The following is a 7,864-nucleotide window of genomic DNA, read 5'->3' as shown; positions in this document are numbered from 1 at the left end:
TTTCTTTCTTTATTATTATTATTATTTTTATTTACCTATCTACTTTTTGTCGATTTCTTTGTTTTGGTGTGGTTATTGAAGTTATTGTCCCCATTCATATTTATATTTTTTTCTTCTTTTCTTTTCTTTCTTTAGGTGCTCTGCCATGTTTTTTTAACTCAAGACCATGGCTTTTTTTTGTGGTGCCTATCGTTATCACTGGAGTGCTCACTGGATATTTGACTCTTCTTTTTGTACTGTTGGGCTGTTTCACCTTCTTTTTCTCCTTCATCTCTCAAACCGACGATGAGAGCCTCTAGAAGGATTCCCCCCACTTTCGGCATATTAGACTTTTACCCCAGTTTATTACTTTTCTCTTCCTCAAGTAAAACCACACAACTTGAAGTATGTAGTCCTTCCTCCCAGTTAGAGGGGGAAATAAGGGAGGCACCAAGACCAAGGCTACTAAGTAGTAAGCTAGGTACAGAGGGGACCACAATTTCTCACAGCCCCGGGGGTGAGGGAGGAGGATATGGGAGGTAGAACGAACACGGAGGTGTCGGGAGGACAAATTGGTGATGGGAACCCCCCTGATTTTATGTAAATGTGAACCTGTAATATTATTGTCAACAATATGTAAACCACTACGATCAAAATAAAAATTATAATAAAAAGAAAATCCTTCAGAGACAAAAGAGAGGAGGGCTGGAAGGTCCAGCTCAATACATGAAGCTCACCACAAAGAGTGATGAGTGTTGTTAGAGAAACTACATTGAGAACTATCATAACAATGTGAATGAATGAGGGAAGAAGAAAGCTGTCTAGAGTACAGGCGGGGGTGGGGTGGGGAGCAGGGAGATCTGGGACATTGGTGATGGGAATGTTGCAGCGGTGAAGGGGGTGTTCTTTACATGACTGAAACCCAACTACAATCATGTTTGTAATCAAGCTGTTTAAATAAAGATAGATATATATACATATATATGTATATATATACATATATATACATATATATGTATATATATACATATATATGTATATATACATATATATGTATATATATAATAAAGACTATGACCTAAAAGCTTAAAGGGATTAAGTGGGATGCATAAGGTCACAATTTGTGCAACGGAATTTCTTGTAAAGATACTGTTTAAAGCCAACCATATATAAACACAAACGTGAGGGTAAGGTCTGGAGCTCCAAATTTGCTTTGGGAAGCTCCTTTAAGGAGGCAACTACCTTAAACAAACTAAAGAGAAAGCTGCTATGCTGCTGGCATGGAAATGGCCTCATCAGTGATAAAGGCTCCTTTGGGCAAAGATGTGAAGAGGCAACAAGCCCAACTAAACACGTAAGCCCCTAGAGACCAGGATTCTTGAGCATCAACGTCACATGGTTGGTTTAGGTTTCCTTGGAAGGAGTGACCTCTGCCCTTTTGTCCTGCAGAAGATGGATTCATCAGAACATTTCAAGTAGAGTAGTAACAATTTTAGATTTTAATACAGAAATGTATTTATGTAGTTTTATAGAGAAAGGTAAATACACTCTGAGGATTAAAGGAGAAATATTGAAATAAGAGACTCTCCTAAGGCCAGTGGAACTAGTAGGGGATAAAGTGATGACTTGTAATCTGCTCCTAAACATTTGAACAATGTGTGACCCAAGAGAAGTGGATATGCAATGTTTAAATAGAAGCCTGAGACTGCTAAATTTCCAGACAGGACTTAGACATTGCTGGAAGTAACTGAGACTTTGTTTCTGACAACTACTTTCAGCTTGGAATCCACCAGGAAGACATTGTAAATTAGAAGATGCTTTACCATTGCATTCCTACGTGTGTTTGTATTTATGTCTACATAAGAACACAAGCAGTAATCAGAGTCTGTGTACAAAGACAGAAGTCTCCAAATTCTCTATGGAATAAGCAAATGTGCCTAGTATATTGAAGATAAAAACAAAACAAAACAAAACAAGGGAGTGAGAGATACACAGTGGGGAGCGCACTTGCCTTGCAGGAGGCGAATGAATGCAGGTTCATTCCCTGGCATCCTATAGAGCCGCTGAATCTGCCAGGAGTAAGCCCCGAACACAACCTGGTATGGCCCCAAAACAAACCCAAAAGATAAAGCAAACATACAAAACCCCGGAATTCATAGTTTAATGCCTAATTTCAGCAACCATATTCTTAGTGTTACCAGAAAAAGTTGAACCAAGGACTTTCGCAGACACAAGCACTGACAAGACCAAAAATGGTCTTTCAAACCACTCGGTAAATCAGGTTGCCTTGGGGTGGGGGGGGAAATCCAGTGCCTAGGGACACAGTCTGGTACCTCTGTCTTCAAGAACTCCACACTGACTCCTCGGGGACTCTCTTGAGTGGCCGACAAATCACCCTAATGGGATTGGACTCCGCCTTCAGATACTCTCCCTTCCTTTTTCTAACCTGTGATCTCCATGGACTAATTTTAGGTCTCTGTGAAATAACTTTCTGGCTACTTGGTTCTTTTATCACCCTTGACCTTGGGTGGTGTTCGCTTGCTTCTGTGAGACATTCTTTGTTCTATTTTCGTGCACCCCATGATGTGATACCATGTTCTCTCCGCCCCCATACACGGTCTGGCTTTGGTTTCTTATGTGGCTGGAGTTCAGCCCCGGGTGAACAGGCCTGAAGCAGGAGTACCGCAAGAATTAAGGACACAAGACAAACATAATAGAGGAAAGCATTAGGTCAGGAGGCTCCCAACTTCGTGGATTGAGAGTCCTGACTGTCTTTCATGGACAGTATGTATAGTTCAGGGTGAGTCAACTCAGGCAAATACCTATGGGATGCTAACCAAGCCTAACGGGTCCCACAAAGAGGACACTAGGGCCCGGAGAGAGCACAGCGGCGTTTGCCTTGCAAGCAGCCCGATCCAGGACCCAAGGTGGTTGGTTCGAATCCCGGTGTCCCATATGGTCCCCCGTGCCTGCCAGGAGCTATTTCTGAGCAGACAGCCAGGAATAATCCCTGAGCACCGCCGGGTGTGACCCAAAAACCAAAAAAAAAGGACACTAAGTAAAATCTCTGAAGATTGTCTTCTTCTGGGAGAGGTGGCAGACTGTATACAGAACTCCTGCCTGAAGGGCGTTCCCAGCAGGGCACCTGCATTCAGGTAATTGAGAAATTAAGAATGCTCAGGGCATGAAGGCGTTTGCCTTGCATGCAGAAGGACGGTGGTTCAAATCCCAGGCTCAGAGATCACTCCTGGGGGGCTTGGGAGACCATATAGAGTGTCATGGATCCAATTTGCATCAGCCTCATGTAAAGCGAGTACTCGGCCCACTCTGGCCCCGAGACAGAGTCTGTTCTTGTAACAGAAACATATCGATTATTTGTTTCGGCAGTGTCTGGGGTCCAGAGATGCTCTGCTCTTCTCCGCCTAGGGTCCCTCTTGATATTGTTGGGCTTACTTCCATGGCTGGCCCTGAGGCTCACCCTCAGTTCTGTGGCACCTGCCGGCAATGCTGATGGCAACAGCAGATGGTTAAGGAAGCTGGCCTGGAAGTATTGGGCTCAGAGTCTCGGGGGCTCAGAGCCATGGCTGCACCCACTGGGGGCTTCTAAGGCTGTTAAAAACATTGACCTTGGGCCAGAGTAGGAATTTGCCTTGCGCATAGAAGAACCAGGTTCGAGCCTTGAGCACAGCCAGGAGTAATTAATTCCTGAGTGTAGAGGCAGGAGAAACCTGAGCATTGCTGGATGGGACCCCAAAACACACAAAATAAAATTTTAAATTAAAATTTAAATTAAAGAATTTAAATGAAAGAATAAAGATGCCGTTTGCGGGACCAGAGCAGTGGCACATGTGGTAGGGCACTTGCCTTGCATGCACTAACCTAGGATGGACCAGGGTTCAATCCCCTGGTGTCCCATATGGTACCCCAAGCTGGGAGTGATTTCTGACCTCATAGCCAGGAGTAACCCTGAGCATCATTGGGTATGGCCCAACAAGCAAAAAAAAAAAGCCCTCCCGGACTGAGAGATAGCAAAGCAGGGGAGTTTGCTTGCCTTGCATGGGGCCCACTCCCATTTGATGTCCAACATCCTGCACGGTCCTCCGAGTACCACCAGTAGTGCTTACAGAGTGCAGAGCCAGGAGTAAGCCCTGGTGTTCTCTATACAGAGACCTGAAGGGCCATTTCACCAGACATGAGCTGTTGGTCGCTGGGAGTAGATGATCTACTGCTCCGGGCTTCAGGGACAAGTTCACACGCAGACACAGACACACGGTATCTCGTTCATGGAACACATGAGGGGCTTCAGAAACATGATTCATAGAACATGTGTGATACAGCAATATAGGACACATGACGGAGAGCAGCAAAGGACACAAGACAAACAGCAGAACAGCACACATGATGTACAGGAACACAGGGCACACCTTGTTCATGGCATTGCGTCCAGTACAATGGGGCAGCGGGACCCATGGGGCTGCTCAGCAGAAGGGAAAGGGACAAAGGACAAAGGTCTCCCTTCCTTCTCTCCTCTCTCCTCTCTCCCTGTTTCTTCCGTTCTGTCCCTCCCTCTCTCCCCTCTGTCCCTCTCCTTCCCCTTCTCTCCCTCCCTCCATCTGTCTTTCTCTCTCCCTCTCTCTGTTCCCCTCTCTTCCTTCCTTTCTTTCTCCTGCTCTCCCCCACTCCCCCCCCAATCGTGGGTCTTGAGGTCCCCGTGTCATTTCCTGGACACTTGACCTTGGCTTTCACCCCAAAGCCTGGTGCCTGTGGATCAGCATCCCAGGAGTGCGACTCTGAGCTCCTAAAAGGAAGAGGAAGGCCTTTCTACCCTCCGAGGCCTCCAGCAGTGCTGGGAAGAGGCCCCGAGCCCAGTGTGAGGCCCCCACCCCACCCCCTGCCTGGGAAAGTTTCACGTTCCTGCGGCTGTTGAGAACATGGAATGTGCTGAGTGACCTGGAGAAACACCACCGACACTTCCCTATCTGCTGCTGGTGGTGTTTGTAAGAGGAAGCAAGCTCTGGAAGGCTCTGGAAGGCTCTGGGCCAGCAGGGATGGGGGTGGGGTGGGATCCCAGGAACTCCAGGGCAGCAATAAACAAACCTCCTGCCTGTCCAGACCAGACAGTTCCTTCAGGTCAGTTCTCAAAGGTGGGGTCCTGACCCCCAAGTGCCCAAGTGAGCTGGGGGTGCTGACCACACTCACTCCCAAGGCCTGACCCTGCCTCTGTGGTGTGGGGCCTGGGAGGAGCTGGCCAAGGTGGAGATCTGGGCAATCTTGGGCTGCGGGACTCACTCAGTGTCATGGTTCCCAGCACACAAGCCACAAGTGCTGGCAGAGCTGCAGGTGGGGGGCAGCGCTGGAAGCTAGAGGGTCTTCCCTGCACCCACCTGGCAGGCTCCTTCGGAACAGACCCGATTTTGCTGTGCCCCAGTTTTTGACCTGTAGTCGCTTAACTGAGATGCTTCTAGCTTTGCCATCTACCAACTCCTGGGGAAGGCCATGCCTGATGCACCTCTGGGCTGACCAGTAGGTCAGGAAGGCAACCATTCTTCCTTTGTTCCCAATGAATAAAGGAAGGCAAAAGAGGTCACATAACCAGGTGAAGCTGGACAGGGATAAAGGAACCCCCAGGTGGGTTCAGGCCTGGGTACGGCACCCACGGCATCCCTCCCCCACAGCCTCACATTGTACCCCCCAGTCACCCCAATGCCCAGACTTGCACCCACATCCCTTCCTTAACCATATCCACACCCACACCTGTGCCCGCATCCTCCCCCTGAGTTCCACAGGGTGTGAGCGCAAGTGTGGACATTTGCAGTGCAGCCACTGCAGAAGGCACCCACCCTAGAAGTGTGGGTAACGCTGCCCACCCTAAACTAAGAAGAAAGCAGGCACAGGGCGGCGGGAACACCTCAGAGGGAAATAAGGCCAGTCTGGAGTTTGGGGGAAGCTGAGCATCACATGGTGCTCAGGGCTTATCCCTAGCTCTGTGCTCTAAGGTCATTCCTGGTAAGGCTTTCAGGACCCCATGGGGTGCCAGGGATCGAACCTGGGAGGGTTGAGTGCAAGGCAAATGACCTCCTCACTATGCTGTCTCTTTGGTTCCCAGTCTGGACGTTAGATGCAAATTCTCCTTCCCTTCCCTTCCCTTCCCTCCCCTCCCCTCCCCTCCCCTCCCCTCCTCTTCCCTTCCCTCCCCTCCCAGTCGCTCTGGTTCACTTGGGGACTGGGGTGTATTTCTATGGACAGAGTAGGGGCTGAATCAGGCAGATGGCTAGAGCCTGGAGGGCAGGCCAGAGCTGAAGGAGACGTGTGGGTTCTCCACTTTCCCATAGTAGGCTCTTCCCCCAAGTTTTAGCTGTCAAGGCTCGACACCCGCTCCTCCCCCACTGGCCTTGTCCATGGACGGCCAGCTAAGCCAGCAAGCAGGTGACCTTGGTCAGCACAGACGCCCTTCTCTGTTGCTTTCTTCCCAGTACCCGCCGCCTCCCCCAGACTCTCACTCCTGCCCACCCCTGTTGCTGTGGAGTCCGGACACACTGGGCTTCTCCGCAAGGCCTTTGGATGGGCACAGTCTACCAGGCTCACACCTCACTGGGGGAGTTTGGGAAACTTGTCCCAGCTCCCATACCTGCCCAAGCCCCTTCTGTAGCTCCCGCAGGGCACCTCAGAGTCAGCTCTCACGGGACCACTCGGCCTCCTCCCGAGCCCCCCCACAGGCTCACAGCCTCCTCCTTTGACCTTCCTCCTACATTTCCTCCCACCTTCCCCCTACATTGCTCCTCCGACCTTCCCACTGCACCCCCAGGCTCACTGGGGCCCTGTTTATCTTCCATCCGTGCTGTAGGGCAGGGCCTGGCCCCAGGCTCCTTGCTCTATCCGCAGGGGAGTATGAGATTGATAAACAAGCTCAGTGCTGGGTTTTCCACAAAGGAAGGAGTTCTGAAAGGTGGAGCTGGTCTCAGCATGTTTAGCACCAGGAAAGGTGCCCAGATCTGGGCTGCAAATCCCCTTGAAGCAAGGCCATTTCTCTGTTTCTTCTGCCCAGAGCCTAGATAATCTCCACTGCTTAGAGTCTCACTTTAAAGAAGGAGCCAGGGCCCAGTGTGATAAGACAGCCGGGCAGGAACTTACCTTGTCTGCTGCCAACCATGTTCAAGCCTTAGTATCCCATATGGTCCTCGGAGCACTGCTAGGAGTGATCCCTGAGTGCTAAGCCAGGAGTAAGCCCTGAGTACCACCGGATGTGGCCCCCAAACAAACAAACAAACAAAAAATAAAGATGGATGAGGCAGGAGAGATAGCATGGAAGTAGGGCGTTTGCCTTGCATGCAGAAGGACCGTGGTTCGAATCCCGGCATCCCACATGGTCCCCCGAGCCTGCCAGGAGCGATTTCTGAGTGTAGAGTCAGTAGTTAGAGCCAGGAGTAACCCCTGAGTGCTGCAGGGTGTGACCCAAAAAACAAAACCAAAACACAACAAAAGATGGAACCAGAGAGTACAGTGGGCAGCATACATGGCGCTGTATATGCCAACCTGGAGCTTGACGCTGGGAACTGAGATCCTTGAGTACAGAGCCAAAGTAAGCCCTGAGCCCCCCTGGCTGGGTGGAGACCCCAAAATTAAAAGTAAAAGATGGAACCAGGAGCTGGAGAGAAGCTGGTCCCTCCCCCACCCCCCAGTTCTGTCAGGGCTCTCACCCTGGGTCTCTGAGTTCTGTTAGCTGTTGTGGCCCCAAATGAGAACAACGTGGGGAACACAAAGAAGGAATGGAGTCGTTCCTAGGCCTTAGGCGACTTCAGCGAGTGCAGGATCATTCCTGAGCTCACAGAGCCAGACGGTATTGGCCCATTATTCAGTTCAGACAGACCTTGGCTGCTTCAGCGGC

The sequence above is a fragment of the Suncus etruscus genome, chromosome 8, assembly GCF_024139225.1.
Source record: "Suncus etruscus isolate mSunEtr1 chromosome 8, mSunEtr1.pri.cur, whole genome shotgun sequence".
Lineage (NCBI taxonomy): Eukaryota > Metazoa > Chordata > Mammalia > Eulipotyphla > Soricidae > Suncus > Suncus etruscus.
Note: the sequence above shows the minus strand (reverse complement) of the source record.